This window comes from Podarcis liolepis, assembly GCF_965112155.1.
Source record: "Podarcis liolepis genome assembly, chromosome: 5".
Classification (NCBI taxonomy): Eukaryota; Metazoa; Chordata; class Lepidosauria; order Squamata; family Lacertidae; genus Podarcis; species Podarcis liolepis.
This window is the reverse complement of record NC_139556.1, coordinates 31,072,559-31,097,654: the sequence shown is the minus strand read 5'-3', so window position 1 is coordinate 31,097,654 and position 25,096 is coordinate 31,072,559. Positions and strand designations below refer to the sequence as shown.

Below are 25,096 nucleotides of genomic sequence, written 5' to 3'. Positions count from 1 at the left end.
GCCAGTAAGGCAGGGTTTCAGAGCAGAGGTGCTGCCACACTAAGGAATCAGTCCTTGCAAATACAGAACAAATATTGTGTGGCACTTGTAAAAGTGCAAGTTCTGCAGATAGAAGTGATTGAGTTGGCATGTACGGAGTAAGGGAATCTCTTAACTAAACTGGTCCCAAGCTGTTGAGACCTTTATGTGCCAACTGTAGCACCTTGAACTCAACCTAGTAGCAAACTTGAACTTACTGTAAGTATCCCAAAGCTCACTTTGCCGGTCAAAGATGTAGATGGAAGGAAATCTGCTTCATAGTTCATTTTCAATGGATTCCTCCGACATCTCTAGCTCAGAGCAAGTCTTTGATATACAACATTTAGGAAATCTACTAGAACCAAATGTGTGCATTCTTCATTTCCTGGAAAAAAATATGCAGTGAGTCAGGTGCTGTTAAAAGGTTTTGCGAATCATAAACATGACTTATAATGTTTCTCAGGCATGATATGTACCACTTAAAGCCTCATTTGGTGGAAACTTTTCTTAGGCCTTTTATCATTCAAGCATGCTAATGAGGGACCCCAGTAGATTAGTGAGTAGCCTAATAACGCAATGATCTATTTTAGTCATCGTTTGAAACCATCTTTCATTGAAGTCAAGTAAACCTCTGCATTTTAATCACCCGCTAATGAATTTGCAGACATGTGCACCCTTTTGAACTATACAGGACAGCTGGGATTATTTTAAAGATATTATGCCAAATTTATATAAACATTGGCAACAGAACGACAACATTTTTCAGTGTCTTACAGAAAGGCATTTTATGCATTTGGCAAGCAGTATACATAAATGTGTATTGGCAAGTCATCCTGCAAACTTGTTTGAAGGGGAAGGTTGACATTTTTTTTAATTAAAAGAAAATCAAGTAAATAAAATAAAAAAATCCTGCTTTAGATTCAGGGTCCCTTATTCTTTTTGCTCCAACCTAAACACAGAATAGCCATGTCAGCCAGAAGCCTCGATGCTCATATATAGATATAATGAAATAGTATCATCACCCCCGCCAAGTAGGCCATTAGCTGAGAAACCCACACAACCAAGCGTGGTCTCTAGAAGGAACTGTCAGTGCTCAGGGGCCTTTATGACTCACTGCAATGACAAGGACAGCAGTGCCTGTGTCTTCACACTGAATGCAAAAATTGCCTCTGATGTTGCAGCTAATACAGAAGCTTTTGAATACTTAATAGCTCATCAGGAGCATTGGAATACCTATGGAACTCTGATGTCTTTTACAAGAACTGAGCATTAGCATCTTTTGTAGATACCCTAATTCTCTTCCTTGATAGTCAAAACAAATTCAAAATAATGAGGAATTAATTCCCCCCCCCCACCATTGTCAGGCTTTGTGTCTGCCTCTTTAAAGTGTTGCATTTCAAGCACTTCAGGATTTCCCCCTGTAACTGAGTCTTAAGGATCAAGTTTCAAATTAATTATACTGTATTCACTGAATCCCTGCTACGCAAATTCAATATTATGCTTCCTTTTTCTAGTTAGGCTCCTAATTTCTCACTCACACAATTTGCCCAAACCATTATCTTGTATTGACATAGCTTGGCAAGTGGTGCTATGCAAAATATTTTATTACTTGAAAGTTTTCAATATAATACAAGCTTTGCTACAGTGGTTTTTATATTATTTGCTTGATCATGGCCATACCAGCATTTCCAATTACTTTGCTGCACCAGCAGGTGTGATTAAACTGAAAATATATAAACTGAATAAACTGGGACACAGTTTATATGATGAAATGGACTGGTGTGGCAAGGGCTAGAGAGAGCAGGCAGATCAACAAACTTATTATTGAAAAATGAAGCATGCTTGTCATGTGTTCTCCATTAGAGGTTGAATGGCCACCTGTCAGGGATTCTTTAGGTGTGATTCCTGCATTGCAGGGCATTGGACTAGATGACCCTTGTGGTCCCTTCCAACTCAACAAGTCTATGATTTGATTACTCTTAAATATGTTTTGCACCTTATCAGAGCAGCTTGTAAAAGGACCACGTGGATGAACTGTGTCAATGAGGAATGGCACTAGTTCCTTTTGCTGGTGGCATGGGGACTAATTCCTTCATAAAATGGGACTTTCGAAGTCCTGAAGTTTTCTAATTAGATCAGGAAATGCATTCATCTTACCAGGGCAAGAACCTTTGGATTTCGTTCTCCTTTCTTCAGAAATATGGCTGTTCTTTTCTGCATCCCAAGAGGAGCGAAAAAGCAGACCCATGTTATTAACCTAATGCTCTCCTGCTGCTGGCTCATTTTACTTTGAAAGTAGGAATTCAAATGCTACTCTGGCACAAATCCAACAAAAGCTACTTGTGACAAAAACCCTCTTGAAATCTGTGGGACTTGGCACCAGGCCTTTAAGTAAGTCTATTCCAATGTAAGTACATAAGAATAGCCCTTTGGATCAGGCCAGTGGCTCATCCAGTCGTAGAATCATAGAACTGTAGAGTTGGAAGGGGCCACCAGGGTCATTTAGTCCAACCCCCTACAATGCAGGAAACCTTTGCCTAGTGTGGGGCTCGAACCTACAACCCTGATATTAAGAGCCTTATGCTTTACTGACTGAGCAGCATCCTGTTCTCACAGCAGCCAACCAGATGCCCCAATGGGAAGCCCACAAGCAGGACATGAGTCTGAAAGCACTCTCCCTTTGCTTTGAATTGCGATAGAGTTATAGCTATGTTTTGCTGGAGTATTTCCCCCTGCCACATGCCCCTTAATCTGCTTGTTTCACAGTTGGAAAGCATCATTAGTTAATGTAAGAATCATTAGCCATCTACCTATTAACTAGCTGATTAAAGTTACATATGCCTAATCATCAAAACTGTGGCACAGCATTTTTTTAAAAAAACCTCACAATTCTTAACAAATGTTACCAACCACTGTATTCTAAAACATTAACATGCTAATATCTTTTGTCCTCCTGCATCACAGTAACACACCAGAACTAAAATTGCCTTTAAAAAATGCAAGCAAGTGTGCCCTTAGCTCACAACCCTACCTATTAGAATTTCCCTCACTGATTAAAAATTGATCCCCATAAATTCATCAAGTGAGTTAGGTACTAATGAAGTCAGTTAAAGTTTGGAGCCCTAGTGGTTTTTAAAAACAAAACAAAAGCTTGCATTGCAAAGAAATAATGGGAAGAAAGAAATGAGAATTCAGAGTCACTGAATCTGTCAAAACATGAATATAACTATGAGATAAATAATAATACTTAACTCTTTCTATGTCTCTGAGCAGGTCTAGGTTTTTTAAATAGATATCATATTAGTTTTCATATTTTTACCGTAACATAGTATCAACTATTCACACACATCCCTTGTTCCCTCCCACAGTGCAGACAGTAGTAGTAGTTTCATTTCTGTTATCCCTTTACTCCCACTGTTTACAGCCTTGGAAGTTACTCAGCTAGCTTTACCAGATCAGTTTTCCTTTAGATAGGAATTACTGGGGACTTAAATGTAGCACCTGTTTATTTTAAAGCTGAATCAAAGTTATCTGGTGAGAATGGTTAAAATTTGGGGGGCAAATATCCCAAAGCCAACACCCAAGGTTATCTTCTTCTTCTTCTTTTTTGAAGCAGCAGCTGCCAATTTTGTGGCAGAAGTGGCACTTCTCAAAGGGGCTGGTGACCAGTAGCAGTTGTTTGGATGGGGCATCATTGCTTACCTGGCTTCTTAATGCAGAGGTCACTGCCAGTAAAAGAGAGGGAGAGGAACAGGGGTGAGGTGGTGGACATGTCAGCAAAGTGCAGCTGCCTCAGCGGGCGCAGTGGACTGTTCTGCCGCTGCACCACAAAGCCCTCCCTGCCGCATCTCCCCACTCTCTTGGCTTCTCGCAGTGTCTTCCGCATTGGGAAGCTAGGTGAGCATTGCCATCCCACCCTGCCATGCTCTGCCAGCTGCTAATGCTGGTAGCTGCCAGAATCCACAATGATGGTATGTAATCACATGGCATAGCTCCAAGAGGACTTCTGCCTGGGGGTGTGTGGTATTTGCAGTCACCCCAAAAAGCACTGCTGCCAGTGCTGGTAAGGCGCACATTTCCCCAGAGTATGTATGCAAGCAGGTGTGGGTTCTTTTCCACTTCATTGCCAGAAAATGAAAGAAAGGAAACATCATCAACAGCCTAGCTCATCTTTTGAGGCAATTTTTGAAAGAGAATGTAAGTGTAGGATTTATTACAGAAGAGAAAATGGAAGTAAAAGGGTATAGAAACACTTCTTGTTAACAGAGTGGTATTATCAAGACACCCCACTCAGTTGCCTATCATATTTCACATCTGCCAATAGATAAGCTGTGCAATTATGAACTTCAGCATTCAACTTTTCCAAGCAGGTATGTGAGTGAAGATCATGGAGGTTTCCCCCCACTGAATAATGTAAATCAAGGCACCCTGTGGCTAAAATTTGTTCTTAAAAAAACCAAATTGATTCTCCTGTGATTTGGCCTACCACTGTTTTTCTGTGAACAGAAATACATTCCTAAATCATGCTGACATTTGTGTCTTAGTTTTATTTGTACTGCTTAAAAAAATAACCTCTAAGACTTCATATATCAATCTAGAGTTGCTTGGCTCCTTCTGTCACAAAAAGGAGGGGAGCTTGGTGCTATTGATTCTTTATTGCACACTACAGACTTCTACATTTCATACATTAATGTAGAATTCCTTTAGTCATTGTTCCCTACTGTCCTGAACAGGGGGAGGCATTTGGTATTACCTTTGTAATAAAGCTGCTGTTATTAGAGAAGAGAAATGAGACCAGCAATCACAGGCATCATAAATATGAATGGATATTTGTGCATGCACACAAACAAAGTAAAGTATGGAAGCTTTTAGACTTTTTTATATAAAAAAAATTCCTCGGATAGGCAGCCCAAGATTTGTGAAGCATACATATTAGATCCCAGTGACTAGAGCCAAATCTGGCTTAATAGAAACTGGCAATTGCCCCATTTATCATGCTAAAAACCAGGGCGGCACATCCTGTTTCTTTGCTTGAGGTGCAACAGGAAGTGCCATTCTGCCCTGCCACTGTTGCCATCACTTTTGCCACCACTACACTTGCTGCCACTGCCACTGTCAACACTGCCTGCTCTGCTGTCATGTGCCCTGTTGCCATGACTGCTGGTGGAGAAGCAATTTGGAGTGAAATCTCAGCCCAAATGACATGATCTTGATCAAAATCAGCACCAGTCACAGCAGTGCTCCTCTACCACTAGCAGATGTAGTGGGGCAGGTGGGGCACCTGCAGGGGTGTCAGCTGGGAGGCACCTGCTGCCTGGGGCAGCAGCCTCACTCTGCCTAATGGGTGGGCCAGCTCTGCTAGTCTCCATCTCCTCCCTGACCAGGTTGCTCCATGCTGTGATGACATAAACAAGTCTGCTAGATCAGGCCAAATATTCAACTAGTCCTGCAATCTGTTCTGACCGTAGCTAACCAGATGCCCATGGGAAACCTTGCAAGCAGGACCTAAGTGCAACCGTCTCTCCTCACTTGTGATTCCCAGCAGCTGGTATTCAGAGGCACACAGCTTCCAACAGTGGGGGTAGAAGCTAGCCATCACGGCTAGTGACTACTGATAGCCTTATCTCCCATGCATTTGTCTAATCCTCATCCAAGTTAGCGGTCATGAAACGTTATCTTGTGGGAAAGAACTCCCAAGTTCAACTACGTCCTTTCTTTTGTTTGTCCTGAACATGCCAACATTCAGATTGCACTTATCCTAGTTAGCACCCCTATAAGCTCTGCTTCGGGAGAAGAGTGCAGTGTGCATGGAATGAGCATCCACAGAGCTGATGACAAAGCAATTCAGCTATTAGTTTTCACAAACAGCAGAGGAGGTTCTTAAATCTGCTTCTGGGCTTTGCTGTTGATGTCTCACATGAGGTGATGCTTCTGCATACAAAAATATCCCCCTCAAAACAAGCATACAGAACCAAAAGCCACTTCGTGTTCTGTTTGTGAAAAGGAGGCTGCAGTCTGTGTGAGGGGAGGGAAGAGTGTGTTCCTTCAGCCGCCGCATATGGCATGGCTTGCTTGAATGAGTCATCTGGAATTGTTTGCCTTGCGAGTCATTCTGGCAGGTTTACTCATTATCTGCTGTTGCTTTGGCTAACAATGGACAAACTCTCCCCAGATCAGTTTGCATTTGGGGTATTTTCTTCCCAACCTGGAAAATAGCTTGATTGACTGTACACCAATCTGAGACTCAGTCTCAGTCCTGCACAGCAGGACTGAAATTTGCCCCCTCACTGGCCCAACCCACTAGCCTAGCTGGGCAGTGGCAGTTTCACCAAAGAGCTTCATCTCTCCTTCCACGGTCCCTCCTGGACTTCTAATTTTCTTAGGGAAAAACAATAATAACTGGAGTCAAGACTGGATATCTTGGTAACAATGTGCCCTTTGTGTACATTGCTCTCTTCCTGGAGAACCCACAACACACTACTAACCCATTATGGCAATACATATATTTCATTCCAGCAAGCAATTGAACACTAATTGATGTCCAAATCTGTTACCAAGTTTCATGGAGGAACGTGGTACATGGCACTTTTCTGTTTTGTTTTTTTAAAAACTGAATAACTTTATTGATGTGATGTCTTATTGATTTTATGTCTTGCAAACCTCCTGAAGGCTTTTGATGCCATGCTGGTGGGTTATCCATTTGAAAATATAATAAGTGAATGAAACATGCTTGTCATTGCTCATGTCAGCAGACGGAATAGAATCGGAAAGGGACAAACAAACTCACAGCCTCTCCAATAATCATATTCAGGTCTGTGGGATTAAAGCTATGAAATATGCCAGATGTTTAATGCTTCAAAGGGAACCACATGTTCTCTTTTGGGGACAGGGGGCGATCACAAGATTTTGAAACGCCAGATTTCAGGAGCCGGGTAACTTCCCAATGAGGAATGAATTCTTACCGGGGCAGAGGAAGGTATTTTAGAACATGAGAAAAATGCAGCAGAGTGTTGTGGATGACTAAGATTTACCCAGAGTAGATAGACCCAATAAATTAGTGACCACGATTAACTCAAATCCACTAATTTCAATGGGCTTACTTTGAGAAAAAGTTAGCTGAAAACAACCTGGTATCTTTTCTGCATGCGTATTGCTGTTCATTCCAGTGGTTTCATAGGTGCTGCCTGCCCATCCTGTAATTAATTCTATGGCTCCAGTCATGTGGAGTAGATTTCTGTGGGGCCCTCATCTACCTTCATCTTTGGGGGAGACAGCTGTGCAAAGATGTTTCTTTCTGACAGCCTGCTTCATGGCACTGTCCACCGCTGCAGACTCAGCTGTAGTTTATTGGTACAGTGCTTTGAAGGTTGGGACCACGAGTAAATTTTATCTAGGGGTTTTATCTGTAGAATATTGATGTGAATCTGGCTTGCTGCAATATAAATATAAAGGTAATATACACCTCCACTCTCCTGATGAGAGCAAGCAGTAAATATTTCACATTCTGCATCTGCCCTTATCTTCTTTCTGGCTCACAGGAAACGTCCAGGACAGTATAGAGTCTAGCATAATATAGAGAATCTAAAGTATAAGTGAATGAGATTTCTGATGGCAGTGTGTGTGATAAAAAGGCTAAAGAATTTGGGGCCCTCCCTCATGGCTGGGAAACAGCATGGATTATTCTGCTGCATATGACTCAGACCTTTTTTAGCTCCATGGCAGCTTTCTCCCTCTTGGTCCTCCCCCCCCCCCAGTTGCTTTGGACTATAACCCTAATCAGTTCCAGACCACTAGGGTTGCTGGGAGTTGTAGTCCAAAACAGCTGCAGTGTGCCTCATTGGGGAAGGCTGTTCCACGGGGAAGAGTCAGCATGGTGTACAGTATGGAAATGCTTGTTAATCTGGCGAGTAGTTACAAATATATTGCATCTGGCATTCTGAATAATTGAGGTTTTATGATACACAAGGTGGAATAAAACCCCCCACACTATTTCAAGTTAATGCAGTCCATGTTTGCCCATCTATAATTCCTCAAAAAGAAACACACAGAGCTCTCCTTCTTTAGCCATTCCAATAGCTCACTGTCAGTCAGAAACCTGCAACAAATCCAAGATTAAAGGTTTTGTGCTGAACCAGACTCTGGGGATACACATCTCTTGCTAAGCACACACACACACACACACACACACACACACACACACACCTTGGGGCAGGTTTTAAATTTCTTCACAACTTGAAATATAATGAGTAATCTCCAGTTATGTTATAGGAGAGCAAATACCCAGCAGGAGCTGGAAGGAGGGCAGTTCCTAATAGGTCTCCCCTCCTGTGTATCTGACCCTACCCTGCCTTCTAGCAGCCTAGCTCAGATAGGTTAAAAGGGTTTTTTCTGTTCCTGTTAATATGGTATTGAGATAAAAGCATCCTCTGTGACCCCGTCGAAACCGGGCCCCTTGGTTTACTGAGGAGCTCCGGAAAATGAAGCGGGATCTCAGACGGCTAGAGCGAGTATGGCGACGGATTTGTGATGGAGCCTCAAGAACATCTTATAGGACGCTTATGAAAGCCTATGAGATGGCTATGGAAGCTGCTAAGAAATCTTACTTTGCAGCTTCCATTGCATCCGCTAGCTCTTGCCCGGCACAACTTTTTAGAATAATTAGGTCAATAACGTCCTTAGGAGGACAACCAAATTTAAGCACAAATTCGACCCACAGCTGTGAGGCATTCGCGAGCTTTTTTGCGGAGAAAGTCCTGTTGCTCCGCCGTGACCTCCCTGCCAATTTAGATACAGTGACTGAACTGGAGGCCCCTCGACTGACTTTAGGTCCAGTGTTGGACCATTTTGATCGGATACTCCCTACTGATGTGGATAGATTTCTCCAAGTTGGTAGGCCCACCACCTGCCTCCTTGATCCGTGCCCGTCTTGGGTGATTAGGGAGTGTCCAGATGTTGCGCGGACCCCCCTGGTTGAAATTATCAACTTGTCCCTTGACACGGGGACATTCCCAGGGGAACTGAAGGAAGCAGTGGTGTGTCCACTCTTAAAGAAAACTTCATTAGATCCCTTAGATCTGTCCAATTACCGCCCAGTTTCAAATCTTCCATACCTGGGTAAGGTAATTGAGAGAGTGGTTCCTGAACAGCTTGGTAGGTTTCTAGAGGAAACATCGGCATTAGATCCATTTCAGTCCGGTTTCCGTCCTGGTTTGGGGACAGAGACAGCTCTGGTTGCCCTAACAGATGATCTCGTAGACAACTGGATCGAGGCGGGTCAGGACTGCTGATCCTTTTAGATTTGTCAGCAGCCTTTGACATGGTCGATCATGATCTTCTGGACCACCGCCTCGCAGACGTGGGGATACAGGGCATAGCCCGTAACTGGTTGTGCTCTTTTATCTCTAGTTGGGGACAGAGGGTGGCACTAGGGAGGGAAATGTCGTCGCGCCACTCCTTGGTGTGTGGAGTGCCGCAGGGTGCAGTTCTCTCCCCGATGCTTTTTAACATCTTTATGTGCCCCCTTGCCCAGATTATCCAGAGCTTTGAGCTAGGCTGCCACCAATATGCTGATGACACTCAGCTCTATCTGCTGATGGATGGCCACACCGACTCAGCCCCGAACACACTGACCAGATGCTTGGAAGCTGTGGCTGGATGGTTTCGTGGGAGCCGATTGAAACTAAATCCTTCGAAGACAGAGGTCCTATGGCTAGGTCGGGATGGCATGGGGATGAGGGACCAACTCCCTTCTCTTGCGGGGGCCCAATTAGTGCCATTGCCTTTGGGTGTAATCCTTGACGCCTCCCTTTCCATGGAGGCGCAAGTTACAGCAACAGCCAAGGCGACATTTTTCCACCTTCGCCGCATCAAGCAGTTGGTCCCTTACCTTTCCCGCCCCGACCTGGCCACAGTGATCCATGCGACGGTCATCTCCAGGCTTGACTACTGTAATTCGCTCTACGCGGGGCTGCCCTTGAAGCTGTCCCAGAAACTCCAGCGGGTACAGAATGCTGCAGCGAGGCTCCTCACGGGGTCTCTGCCATGGGAGCATATTCACCCAGTGCTTTTCAAGCTGCACTGGCTCCTGGTGGAGTACAGGGTCAGATTTAAGGTGCTGCTTTTGACCTTTAAAGCCCTTCACGGCCTAGGACCCTCGTACCTACGGGACCGCCTCTCCTGGTATGCCCCACGGAGAGCCTCAAGGTCCATAAATAACAACACCCTAGTGGTCCCAGGCCCTAAGGAAGTTAGATTGGCTTCAACCAGAGCCAGGGCCTTTTCCACTCTGGCTCCGGCCTGGTGGAATGCTCTGCCTCATGAGACCAGGGCCCTGCAGGATCTGATTTCTTTCCGCAGGGCCTGTAAGACAGAGTTGTTCCGCCTGGCCTTTGGCTTGGAGCCAGTTTGATTCCCTCCCTCCCTTTCTTTTTTTTTTCTTTTCCTTCTCTTCCTGCAATGAGGCTACATTTTAACATTTTAATGTTCCATTATTTTAATGTTGTATTTTATTTTTGTTTTTAAGTTGTAATCATTCATCTTGTTTTTATTATTGCTTGTAAGCCGCTCTGAGCCCGGCCTTGGCTGGGGAGGGCGGGGTATAAATAAAAAATTATTATTATTATTATTATTATTATTATTATTATTATTATTATTATTATTATTATTTGAACTGTTTATAGAATACAGTGGTACCTTGGAATACAAATGCTTTGGGTTACAAACGTTTTGGGTTACAAACTCCGCTAACCCGGAAGTAGTACCTCAGGTTGTGAACATTGCCCCAGGATGAGAACGGAAATTGTGTGTTGGTGGCGCAGCGGCAGCGGCAGGCCACATTGGTGAAAGCACACCGCAGGTTAAGAACGGTTTCAGGTTAAGAACAGACCTCCGGAACAAATTAAGTTTGTAACTCGAGGTACCACTGTATTTTAATTGTCTCTAGAATGCTTAAAAAACGATGATGATGTGTTTGCTGCCCTGGGCTCCTCTGGGAGTAATATATATTGAAATATCATTATTATCATCACCATCATAATTCAGGAACCAATGTACTTAAAATCCTGGGGACAATTTTCATGTGTTTTGACCATTCTGGTGAGGTCTGATATATTTTTACTCTTTCTTTCAACATCAAAAGCCTTCAGGGCATCTTCCAAAACAAAAACAGTATCACTCTTGGCTTGTTCCTTTAGCCATCTGGTTCAAATCTGTTATCTGGGTTGTGTCTTTTTATATCTGTCAAGGCTTCTTCCAACTGATCTCCTGATGGATAACTGGTATAGGCAACTTGTTGGTGACTGAGCTACTGAAATATTCCAGTTGTTTTTATTCTTTGGGTTTTTGTGTCCTCTTTATTTTCTCAATGTGGCTGTGAATCCATACTAACTGGGGGAGACAGTCTTGGGCATGAACCAAATGACAGATTGATGAAGAAGGCTTTACTCTCTCTCCTTTCCTCTAATGCAGACAGGTGGACTGACTGCAAGTGGACAACTGATTTTTGGACAGCCAGGCTGGTATAAGTCAGGGAAGAGGTATCAAAATGTTCCTTGCTGAGCAGCCTACTTGCCTAGCTAAATGGTGGCAATCCGGAAATGAAACAAAATAAAAGAAAGAAAAGAAACGGACATTCTTCCAAATCTGCAGAAGCTCCCAAAATAATAAACTGGGCTTCAAGAATCTGGAGATTGCTCCTTCCACAAAATTAACATATTCTTAAGTAGCTTTGTGGCCTACAGTAGCTTAGCCAGGCAGGCATTTTGCTGAGAAGACAGTAATCCAGTTGAGGCAAACAACAGGTGTTGTATTTATCAACTTATGCTCACATAATACAGGCCTCTCAAAAACCTTCTCTCAGAATGACTCATCTCCAAAGACACAGATGTCTTTAGGCTTCCAGAATCCTCTCTGGCCTTCAGGGCTTGCATCTCTATACATATTACCTTTACAGACGGGTCAAGCATACATATACAGTACTACAATATTTTGCAACCAGACACTAGTGCAGTCTCATTTCAGAGCCTATTTGGCAGCAGTGAAGGCCACTGTATTTTCTTGGGTTGTCTTTTGCAACTTTCCTGATTGATCCAGAGCATGCAATGTTCTGGCCCAATATGAGGATTTGAGGTGCATTGTGACTTGTCTGTGAAGCAATTTGGGGATAAAATTGCTTGCATCCACCAGAATTGCACTGTTGTAGCAAGTCAACGGTTTGAGGTGGTATTTTGTTGGATGTGTTTCACTTGGTGTGGTCTGAGAATGGGGACATGGTACTTGGATAGGTTTGGGCAACCACCTGCACATTGGACCCTTGCCCCTTATGGATCATAAAACTGAGTAAGAGTGGGACAGCAGGTTGAGCCATGAAGATAATCAATCCCTCACTGTGAGAAGTGGTGGCCCCAAGCCACCTGAAAGTGGCAGCAATATGATTGTTCCTATTTAAACTCCTAATTAGACATGGCTGAAAATGGGGAGAAGGAGATGCACACAGGATGTATTTTCCTTGCAGGTTCTTTTCGATTTCAATTTTCAATGAATTTTCTGGGACATTAGATGCCCCAGTGAAATGCAGTTTTCTAAAGTCCCTAATGCCAGGGATGCTGCCATAACATCATTTGGTCCAGACTCAAGGAAGAGCAGGTAAGAGAGACATCCTTCCCTTTTGCTGCAACCACTGCAGTTGCAACCACCAGGTAAGGAAGGATATGTGAGGACTCAGTATGGGATTAGCAAGTATGAACAAATTTATAATGCTTGATGGGGAGATGGAAGAAGCTTTTTGAAGCATTCTTCAATATTGTTTTTTAATTGCCAGCATCTTTCTGAATTGAGACTAGGGAGTCCATTGCTATTTGTATTAGTAAATATATTCATTTGACACCAACAGTTAATTTAAAACTAATGGCTCATCGTATATTACCTTGCATCCGTTAGAACCAAGCATATTTTGCTATCTGATTACCGTTTCATAATGATTCCTCCTTTAGGCCTTACAAGCTGTTTCATTTTAATAATGGAAGACCTTTGTTTAACCTATCCAGCTAACTTGCTGAAAACTGCATGATTCTTAATGAATATTACTTGGCTATTAATAGCAACCTTTCAAAGCCATGAGGTCAAATTGATGCTTATTTAGGATAGAACTGTTTGTCACCAAGATAAAAGATCTTGTTAATCTTCTGGAGAAAATCAATTGATTTTAATTTTCTGGCATCTGTTTCAGTTCTCTTCACCCATTAGTAGTTTGCATGTAATGTCCAAGAGAAAAGTGCTAAAAAAGCAGATTTTGACAGTGTAAGGTGAGCAGGTTGTGAAAATTTAAAACTTTACAGAAACATGGAGTCCAACATTCAACTTACTTAGCACATAGGGTTGAGTTGAAACTTTCAGGAACATTTTTGGCTGTGTCAAAACACACACAGAAACACCCTTGTAATTGAGGGTTGTTGGTTATTTTGTTTTTGTTTTGTTTTGGTCAACGCTTCCAAAAATGTTTGTTTGTATAACACTCACCTCTCTTGTTCCTTTTTTGATGTCATCAAATGTCCAAATTGGGTTGAATATGTAGTGCCATGATATCATCTTGTTTACTGCATTATCGCCAACTGACAGGGATCATCTAAGAATGAAAACCAGTTTAAGTAATCAGCGATTTCACACTGTGCTGGTGTTACTCCTCTCAACCCTTTCTAAACCTTGTTTTAACTGTATGCTAAAAACAGGGTTTAAAAACCTCTTTAAAATCCTTATCCCCCCCCCCAAATACTGATCCAGGGTGGGTTAAGTGTCCCTGGAGTGGCACAAGGTAGATAAAGGAGTCTGTGCACAGCATAATTTCAAGCAGGGACAAGCAGGAACCAAGCTTCATATGCCATGACATTGAAAGCAAAAAGAAATATTGCTGTTGATCCAAAGCACAAAAATCTACATGACGGGTGGGCACAGCTGACAAGACTCATTCCTTTTGCTCCTGACAAAACAAATCATTTGAATAAACTCATGTGCTTTGCAGCTAAAACAAGGTGTTTTCCCAATGAATGGCTGGTTACGACAACACGAGTCAGGTTGCCTAGAAGATGACTCAAAATTAAAATGATGAAATAATGATAGCTTTAATTCAAAGGTATAATGTAAAAGCCAACATGTTTGTTGAAAGCACTGATGGGCAAGGCCACTAAGACTCCCTTTGGTTTGGCTCAGAATCCCCCCAGGATTTAAGCAAAGTCCTCTGAGCCAAGCCAAGAGTTTGGGCTGTGCCCCCTTCCTGTTTCCACCACCTCCTCCTCCAGCTCTGCAATTCCCTGCAGCACATGCAGACGATGAGTGAATTTTCCCATAACTGAAATGTGTACAACCTTTTTGAGCCAATTACCAATTGTGAAATTTGAACTAACTTGCCATCCATGGGGTATAACAAGGTGGGCTGCCGCTACAAGATAAAGGGCATGTGGTTTTAATGTTGCTGAGAAGTTGTTGCCTTTAAATATAGAGATGAGGCACAGAGCCAGATCTCAGTGGACTAAATCACCAGCAATGTCACTAATTTATTTATTTTTCTTGGTTCTTAAATGCAGGCATAGCCATTGTGGGGGCAGCAATGTGAAGCAAAAGAGAAGGCTATTTTCAAGTCAATTTATGCATACACCCAGAAGGAGACTCCGTGATTTACAGAGACAACAACATGCAAGCTATAAAGTGAAAATCTATTAAAATGAAACAAATGTACTAAAAGTATTAGCCACAAAAATCATATAACATAAAATTACTACCCCACCCACATAAGGATGAACATCAAAGATAAAAAACCAAGAGGCAGACCCTGTGGCAGGGGAATAGCATTGTTTTCTCTCCCTCTGCTCCTCTTTCTTCCTCCCTTCCACCACAAAAATGTTGCATGTATCATGAGTCCTCATGACACTGGGTGGGTGCCAGACTCCTCAGGTTTGGGGAATGAGGCTGTGGACTCAAGAGAAAGTGTCTGACCAAGAGAGGAAATTGTTTGCAACATCAACCCTCGATGACACCCATTTATTGGTAGCTGTTCTGAAGCAAGAGGCCATCACTCTGGCTGCCACTTCTGAGTCTGAGGACTCCTGCCCAGAAGTCCTAGCAGAGTCACTGTTTCCCCCACACCATCAGAAGCAACAGCTGAAGAAGGAGAGATTTTTAACTGGAAGAGACTTCCAGTTAACCACTCAGACTGAGCAGAAACCCTATATAGGTTTCAGTCTTGGGTTATGATAGGTTTCAGTCTAGATAGGTTTCAGTCTTGGGTTTCAGTCTGAGTTCCACATGGAGCTATCCAAGGTGCTACCTCGCCTTATTTTGCTGTAACTTTTCCTATTCTTTTGTGAGGGGTGGAAGACCATGCTCCAAGTTTGGGAAGAGAGTCTGCAAGCCTATAGAGAGACCTTTGTTAAAACATCATTTTTTTTTCATTCATGGGGGAAGGAATAACATTTGTCCAGCAGGTGATACCTTTACAAGACCGTACCCTTTCTTGGAAAATGAACCAATACTGAAGCTCTTTCTCCCAGAGTCTCATATGTTGCCTAAATATTTCTGTATGGTGATGCTCTCACATTGCTCCTTCACATTACAGTATTCCAGTTCCCCATGCACCAGCCATTCCATCTCTCATCACTCTTTTGTTCTACCACTATCCACTTCCAGCACTTGATTATACCATCCACTCTGTAGAAATGTTCTAGAAATTTGTAGCAACTCTTTCTTCTTCCTCACTAGCCCATTATTCCTTCTCTTCCATCTTAATTGCCCCAACTTCACCATTCTCAACATTCCAATTCCCTTGGAAACAGTTGCCGGCTGCCCAGAATGGTCTTGTATTTAACAGCTTGCATTTAGGTTATCCCTTGTTTTCCCTAGGCAACTGCTGCTCAGGAAAGCAAAAATGGGAGTTAGTTGGACTCAGATCCTCTGAATCCTTGGGGTTTGATTCTGAGAAAGGCTTGGGAGACCACTCATGCCATCCCTGGTTGAAACCTGAAGTATAAAGATTTAAAAGAAGAGCAATCAACCAAGATCCAGTTAACACAAGATTTTAACTGTGGAAATGTGCCATGCGAATAAAATGATAATGAGTAGGAAGACTTGATCCTTTGGGGTGCTGATCAACTGCAAGCAGTTTCTTACACAGGGCTTGATGGGAGAAAATAACTATATATAATGCAGTGTTTAATGGAAAAAAATAGATGATTGTTACAATGAGTCAAAGTTTTAGTCTATTTAGATTTAGGACTATATAGCAAAAATATATTGAGTCTTAGTAATTGAGAGTACCATCTATAACTCTTCCCCTTGGTGTGAAAGCAGTCTATTATTAGTGCCCCAGGGTTAAAAAAATAAGGAAAATGCTTCTATCAGGAAAACCAGCCTTTTCAGTAACTATGGGTACCCTGGGTGGTCATTTTCATTTATTATAGTTATGCCTGAAATGTATCGCACACAATAGCTCTTTATTTGTTAGCTTTTCAAACTCAGTAAAGCTTCTCCCAGAAGCCACACTTTTATATAGTTGTTCCTCATGTGTTACCTTTTGCAGTTCTCTATGCAGTATAAAGGTGTTGAGAAGACCAATTCTAAATCACCCTACATTTGTGGACAAGAGCACTGTGTTATAATGAAGCGGTACAGACCCACCTTTACGTCCTCCCATTGTTTTTTGTACAGTTGCAAGACACAGTTGACAAAATAATATATTTGTTTTTCAACACTAGTATAGACATGTCAGTGGGGAAAGCACTGCATGATTGCTGTTGGGCGGCACTGTTCTTAAGGGAACTTGTCACTTTGGGGGAGGGGTTGTGAAGAGGGAAGGTGAAAAACCGGACAAATTAAAAAAAAACTGAATACTTTTGCAGGTGCATGGGGGGGGGGGTTGCTTTTCAACAGCCATTAGCAGAGGATTCTGTTAATTATTTTAACCATTTTGATTCTTATTAAAAAAAAAAAGTTGTGCTGTGGAAGTGATAGCAACAATCCTCCTTCAGAACCACTTCCCCCCACAATGCATCTGGAGGATGGACTCAGTGTCACAATGTTGCTTCCTTCCAGGTAGCTGCCCCCACCGTCCCATTGCATGACAGTATGGACAGCTATGTCCTGCTCCCCTAGTGACACAGTCTTTCTTCAGATGCTTTGTGGAATGAGATGCTCTAGGAGTGGAAAATGGTTCTTGCCAATGTTTTCTGCAGCACCAAAAGCTGTTTAAAAACAAAAAAGATCATCAAAATAGAATGTATATGTGTGTGTGTGTGTCTGTGTGTGTATGAAAAGCCTTTGCAAATGACTGTTGAAAAGTATGTCCCATACTCACAAATGTGAGCTTGGAAATAATTAGTTTCTCTAGCCAATACCCTGTGAAGCTGGGAAGGCACTTCGCTCCCTCATATTAGTTGTGTATTTGAATTTGATGGAAGGAAGAGGGAAATGAAGGTGGAAACCTTGTGCACACTTATTAATTAATTAGGTGAAAGTAAGCTCCCGTGAAATCCAGAAATGAGATATTTCTGATCAGCCATGAGAGAATCAGGCTGTAAAGGCGATTTCAAAAACGATGTTAAGAACATTTCTTAAAAAGCATTGGATGCGTTTAGTTTTGAATATTGTTAACACAAGGTAAAACAAAAAAGTAGGGTAGGGCTACGGTTACTGTAGGGGGATGAGTGACTCTTTCAATTTTGGTTTCCGTTCGTTTCTCAGTTTTCCACTTATTTCTCTACATTCTCACATGAATAAGTTAATTTTTTTAAAAAAAAGTCCTCATGAAGGTTAGCGTGAATTTCTTCTCATATACAAAGCAACTTCCCTCAATAGAATCACCCTCTGTGTTATTTCACTAGTATATGCATTTTTATGCATATTTACCTCCAGTATATGCTTTTCTATACATGTTACTTGGCAGGAGATCTGCCTGCAAAATCTGGAGTAGTACAAATTTCAAAGGATAGCTGTGTTTAAGTTCTCATGCTGTTTCAGAAAGCATGAATTAGACGGGCTCACCTTCAGGTATGTGCCAAATTTCTCCCACATCCCTATTTTAAGTATGACTAACATGAAATACATACCCTTTCTTTCTTAGAAGCCACAGCATGCCTACAGCAGAAAAGCTCAAAGAGCTGGATTTTAAAATATTGATACCTCATCTTTCCATCCATTAGATGCCACAAGGCAGCTTTATTGCTATCACAGCTATCCATTGTTCATTTTTCCACAAAGTATTTTGTGCAGCACTCATACTGTCTGAACCTCCTCCAGCTTCTACTGGACAACCTTGTTCAGACTATGTACAATGACAGGTTCTTATTCATTAACATACATTTTACTCAAAAAGTATTCAGGCACTTTTTATAGTTCTTTGTTTGAAGAAAGAGAATCTGGAGCTATGCAAAAATTGTATAACAATAAATGACACTAAGAGCAAAGCTCAATTCATTGTATGTTTTGTTTATTAAGTACAAAGCCATGTTCTAGCTCTTTGTTTGCTGTGTATAATTTGAATTATAAAGCAATGATCCAGTGTACTAATGTGTCAAAGCAAATGGAATTCATTTTCTGACCTCATCTCCCTATTGTAATGTAGGCATAAAAATGTGTTCCGCGAGTGACAGGTCATTAGATTTAGCATGACTGACAGCTACCTTCCCCAACACATTCATTTCTTTATTAAGATGGACTCCTTCTATGACCTTGTTGCCTGGCACTTTTCATTGCTTTATCATCTGCAATAAAGAGAAAAAATCTTTTGCTCTAGGTGAAAATTCAGAAGAACTGGAGGGAAAGCCAACAAAATTTCACTAAGGCAAGGAAAGGACTTAATCCTTATCTCCAACCTGTTCTGCCATCTTTACTGAGGAACCTGTAGCCCATCAGATGTTATTGTACAAGAACACTGATTATCCCTGATTATCCCTGAGGCTGATGAGGGCTGGAGTCTAACAACATCTGGAGAGCCACTGACTCCCGTTCCTTGCTCTAAGTAATGCATGGGATACTGTTGGCTCTCCAGATGTTGCTAAACTACAACTTCCATCATCCCTGGCCATTGACCATGCTTGCTGGGATTGATGTGAGTTGCAGTTCAGCAACATCTGGAGGGCCAAAGGTTCTCCAGACCTCCTCTAGAATTTGGTTCACTTTTTCTTCTCTCATCCACTGGTCCCAATCCTAAAGGACTCCTCCCTATGCTCCTGACTACTTCTTGGGTGACTTGGGTGACATTTGTGTTCCAGGGGGTCATTTGTTTCTGAAAGATAATTTGAAGCGTGACTCGTCAAGCTTGAAAAATTGTGCATATTTTCCTTGGGGCAGACACCCACGCAACCCAGTCACTTCGATCCATTTATTTCACCTCTGCCCTGGCAGTTATCTGTTAATTTTATTCATTTATTTTTGTAAATTATGTTTTGTTTAAATATTACTGTTAACTGCTTTGATAGTTTGCTCCTCGAAGCTGCCAATGGCTGTGGCATTTTATTGGATTGTTTTAAAAAGTTTATATACTACTTTTGAGGAATAACCACATTTTTTGCTCTGCTTCCCATTTCTGAATCATATAGAAATGCACACATAGGTTTATGGGTAAAGCTTGCCAAGATCAAGTTATTAGGAAAAGTCAACAAGCCACATGTTTCCATTTTTCACAGGCACCTGTCCTGTGGGAGGTAGTTATGGGAACTGTAAGTATGTAGTATGAATTTAAACAAGAAATATTGAGACTTTTTTTTTATTGTGTTCAGGGACAATAAACACCCATTTCGGAGGCAAGGTTGGTCGAGGAGTCACAAACAGGACTATAATGTGGATAATTACCTTGCTGCCTCTCTTGCTGACAGCTCTTTTAGCCCCCCTCTCTGTATTTGACAGAATAATAATTTAAAACAAAATTACTTTCACTGTAGCAGAAAGTACAGAAGGCAGACAAAGGAAAAAACATGGTGCATTCTAGACGCTAGCCTTGATGGAGAGGCAGGGGGAGAACCTTCATACCCATAGCGTAAGGGAAATGTTATGTTGAACTAAATATGATCTTTGAAAATACTGATGGGAAGCCAAGGGTATCAACAACATTATTTAGCTATGGCTCATGAGGAGAGGAGAGGAGGCAGTGGTGTCATCTTGGTGGTAGCGCCACACTCATTGTGATGGGGATGGGACAAAGTAAAGCAGCAGTGGCAAGATCGGGAGAACTCTGGGGCTGTTGCGACTGTGCACCCAAAGCTCCTTCAAGCTCACCAGCATCTTGCCTCACTCTGCCCCAAACCCATCCAGGAGAGGATACCACTGCCTCCACCCCACTCCCTGCACAAGCCACCACTGGCATTATCCACAAGAATCTAGTGAAAACTTAAAACTAGATTATACTGATGTATCAAAAGCTATTTAGTACATATAGTTTATATGCCACTTTTCTTCCATCTTCTAAGCCACCTTTTTTCCTGCATTGCAAAAGGTTGTACTAGATGATCTTAGAGTACCTTCCAACGCTACATTATAGGACTCCTGGATGGTTAAGTCCGGTCAAAGGCAATGATGGGGTGCGGCGCTCATCTCGCTTCAGGCCAAGGGAGCCCGTGTTTGTCCACAGACAGCTTTCCAGGTCATGTGGCCAGCATGGCTAAACTGTTTCTGGCGCAACATAACACCATGACCAGCAAGCATGGAAATGCTGTTTACCTACCCACCACATCAGTATCTATTTATCTACTTGCACTGGCATGCTTTCGCACTGCTAGGTTGGCAGGAGCTGGGACAGAGCAACAGGAGCTCACTCCATCATGGGATTCGAACTGCCGACCTTCTGATCGGCAAGCCCAAGAGGCTCAGTGCTTTAGACCACAACGCCACCTGCGTCTACATTATATGATTTTGTGTTCATGGAATTCAAGGCAGTGTATGTAGGATTGTTGAGTAGTTTCTCATGTGGCCACTGAGCAGACCCAAAGCTGCTAGGCTTCAGCTGCATCATCGTGTTGCCCTCTGATCATGTAACGGAGAAAGGAGTGAAGTTTTCACTATTTGTGTAACCAGAAGAGAACAAATCAGCACATAGTGGGCCTTCACACACTTCTAAACATATGGCAAGCCAGCTGGATCAGGACAATGTCTCACCAGCATCAGACCAGCACCCTGTTCTCACAACCAGATGCCTGCGGGAAACCAGCCAGCAGGACCCAAGCACAAGAGCCCTCTCCCCCTGCAGATTCCAACAACTGGTAATCAGAAGCATTTCTGCCTCCGACACATTTTCATGCACTGAGCAAAATTCTGTCTCCTTTACTTATCACTCAAGATTGGCACACGCTCCAAATGGGGTGCCGAATATTTGTTTCTTCTCACCATTGAACAAAGGGTTACCCTATGCATACCTGGGACACCCATCTTTTTCCATTATAAAATGCAGCTGGAAAGGGGGGGAATATTGGGATTATATCATGGACAGTGCTATTTTTATAGAAAAAGAGGTGCTGGAACTCACCTTATTCTCTAAGAATAGTAATGGCACCCACCTGTGAGGTGCCGGAACTGAGTCCTGGCAAGTTTCTGCTGGGAAAAAAAGCCCTGGTCATGGACCAGATCTAAATCAGCAGCCTCCCCAATCCAAATTGTGGCCCAAATTCATATCAGGACCCCTTTTCTTATAGAAAAAGACATTGAGCATTCTTCACTTCAGAGTTCAGCATGGACAGCAGTGAGGGCTGGAGTTCAAACTGGAGGGGCTGAACTTTGAAATGCAGCTAGTGCTAATGTGTTGACTAAGCAAGGGCTAAATGTTCAGCTTTCTTGTATGAAAATCAGGCCAATCCAATCCAGAGGCTTTATATCACCTCCCAGTAACTGGGGCAAGGTCATACAAACCCTAGTTGTATTGGAAAGGTGTTGAGGGCTCTGAAGCAGGCTTTCCCTAATAATAATAATAATTTATTACTTATACCCTGCCCCTCTGGCTGGGTCTCCCCAGCCACTCTGGGCAGCTTCCAACAGGAGATTAAAAACACATTAAAACATCAGTCATTAAAAAACTTCCCTAAACAGGGCTGCCTTCAGATGTCTTCTAAATGTCAGATAGTTGTTTATTCCTTTGACATCTTATGGGAGGGTTCCACAGGGCAGGATCCACTACCGAGAAGGCCCCCTGCCTGGTTCCCTGTAACTTTGCTTCTTGCAGTGAGGGAACCGCCAGAAGGCCCTCAGCGCTAGACCTCCCTAGGCTTCCTCCTATCCTGAGACCGGACCCTTTGCACTTTTCATTCTTTGTCTGCTTTCCAGCAAAACCTTAAATTAGTAGGAAACTTTATTCTAACAAGCACCAGTGCAATTAAAAACTTTGGATCAGAAACTTCAAAGGGGGGAAAGGGGGTACGGTTACAATAGAGGTGTGAAGCCTACAGAATTAGAGAGAGACTTTAATGAGCCTGAAGGCAGTTTGATCAAAAAAACTAGTTGAGCTTTATTTAATTGTTATTTTAGCAAACAGTTGTAACTGTTGGGTTTCCCTACCAATTTCATCCCAGTGAGCCTCGTGTATTAATTAAAAGGCACTGAAGACCGAATAGCATTTATTACACTTAGTCCCATTTTAAGGGGAAAATGTTTAACATGGTAAATGTGTGGCTCATCATGTAGGAATGCACTGTACGGAACTTATTATCTTAAGTATGACTGCATCCCACTGGAAATCAAAAAGATGTGACATAGCAACCTTTATTAGCTTAATGGGAGCTGACCTGCCATAAATATGACACCTTAAATTGAACATGAGAGGTGACCTTTATTTAATGCAAGCATTTCTTCTGAAATAAAGACTCCTGTCATTAAACCAAGGCCAGTGTGCTGCTAAGTAACTAAATTGATAACTCTTCCAAATGGAATTCCTTTGAGTGAGGAGTTGTTGGGTGGCTATGTCACGACTGGAGTCAGCACAAAACAATGCATCAGTTAACTGTTTATTCAAGGAAACAATCCACAGCCCTGGCCTAGTGGCCCCAGCAATTCCTTCGAGGAGGTCTTGCCCCAATGAACCAGTTGCGAGGACTGAAGGTCCCGACCTTGCCAGTGCCCACTAGGACTCTCCAGGGTCTTTCGCACACAGTCTCAGGCAGTCTGCACACCATCACCCTCTGCTCTGCCCATTTCAGTTGTCTGTGGGTTCTAGGAGACCGGGGGAGGGGAGCTAGGAGATGCTTTTCAAAGTTATTCACCTCACATTAAATTTATTAATAGGATTAGTCATCAGATTTCTTAGTAGCAAAATAAATTATGTGCACATGTAAAAAAAGAAAAGAAAAAGAAACAGAAGACTTTTAAGTATGATCCTTCAGGAGTTTGATCTTTGGAAATTCAAAGCATTATGATCTGCAGCTCCTGGACTAATGTGCTGATGAAAACATAGGTTTCCAGATGATTTCAGGCTCCTCAAGATGGCCTGTGTATTGTGCATTCATCCTGATTTGTTTGCACAAAACTTACACAGCAGTTAGACTATCTTTGCTCTTTATTAAACATTTGCTCTGTTCATCTCCTCCATTTGTTTGTGGGGAGGTTATACAGCCATGAACATTCATTTGGATTTGCTTGCAGGGTGTTTATACATCTTCTTAATTTTTCAGGGAATTTCTCCAAAGCCTTCCCAAGTGGAAAAGACCTTCCCCCCTTTCTTTAAGTGGATTTGCTGCACTGGGGCAATAGAAGGTTATAATCCACTTTCAATTGTGAACACCTACGTTTCTGACATTCTAGAAGCACCTTTCACTTTTCCTGAACCTTCTGACTCAGATTTTGAGAACTTATGGCAAGGGGAGTCAACATGTTCCATAAGCAGCAAAATGGACTGTCAAATGAACTGACAGAGGAAGAATCAGAAGAAAAAGGAGGCTAATAAAGTTCTCTCAGTGCAAGTCAAACGGGTACTTTAAATGTACATTGATGACTTATGCTCAGTGAACTCGGGCCTTGACTGTGGTCCATTATCACAGGATACAGCTAATTATGTCATCCGTTTTCTAGATGGATGACACAAAGCAAATAGAAAGTGAGAGTTCCCTGTGCTTGAAGCGCTCTATGCAGAACAATGGACTATGGACACATCAGCTGCCTTGAGTTAAAAACAAACACAGCTTGCAAATTTGGCCTGAGATCTGTTCAGAGCTGAAATCTATTGGGACTGGCAAACTGGAATCAAGTTAATAGTTGATCCAGGAAAGCAACTAGGACCCAGGCTGCAGGAGAACAGTAGCAGAGTCTGTTCCCAAGTAATGGGTTTACTCAGACTGAGATGCTAGGCCAGAATATAGATTGGGGAATTTTTTTTAGTTTGGTTTAAAAGGCATGCCTGCTTAATCTGCTCTTTTCTTTCCAAAACAGTATGAGAACCAAACCATAGATGACCTTTCAAACTGACCTCTCTCCAGATTTTGCAATGCAGTTCTGCTGCCAAGTAAGGAGCATAAAAAAGTATTTATTTATTTTTTTAAAAATGACTCTGTTTCCCATCTCATATGGGTCTCAAAGCAGCTGGTGCATGTAATGGTATAGAAGTACATAAAAATACACATATCCGTGAAAACAACATGCAAAAATGCATTATTTCGTGGAAATTTGCCTTGCAAAAAGATGTATATGAGGCAAAAGTGCACACTAAAGTGTGTACAGGAGAAATTTGAGCTAAAATACTGAAAAAGTTTCATGAGTTAAAAAAAAATACAGGAAAATGTGGAGAACTGAATTTAAGATTTGAAAAGCAAGAAACTGTCTGATAGGAAGAATGTACATATGTGTGATTACGGTAATCATTATTTTACGGTGTGAAATTACACACAACAGATAGTGATACTTTTAAGTTTGTGAACGATCTTTTTTTTTTTTTAAGAGCCAAAACATTTCCCTAAGAAAAAGATAATAATTCCAGTGAAAGGAGAAAATGTTTTATTGACCTCTTTGAAACAGAACTATTACCAGCATGAATAAACTGTAAAGATAGTTAATATGTTTTCACAGTTTATTTTCCCCATGCAAGGAACTAGGAAGTAGTGGCATATCACAGCACCATATTGAAGGG

At 42.1% G+C, this 25,096-nt stretch overlaps 1 protein-coding gene across 13 annotated transcripts in view; it reads right to left on the bottom strand.

Annotated features, from left to right (window-relative positions):
- LOC310706620 (uncharacterized protein) overlaps positions 1 to 25,096 on the bottom strand; it is a 447,399-nt gene that overhangs the window by 255,298 nt on the left and 167,005 nt on the right. For all 13 annotated transcript variants that reach the window (XR_014525946.1, XR_014525947.1, XR_014525948.1 and 10 more), the window contains 2 exons: positions 13,534 to 13,639; positions 237 to 403 (listed from right to left, as the gene is read on the bottom strand). The gene's annotated coding sequence lies outside the window, so the exon portion shown is untranslated. The remainder of the gene's footprint in view (positions 1 to 236; positions 404 to 13,533; positions 13,640 to 25,096) is intronic.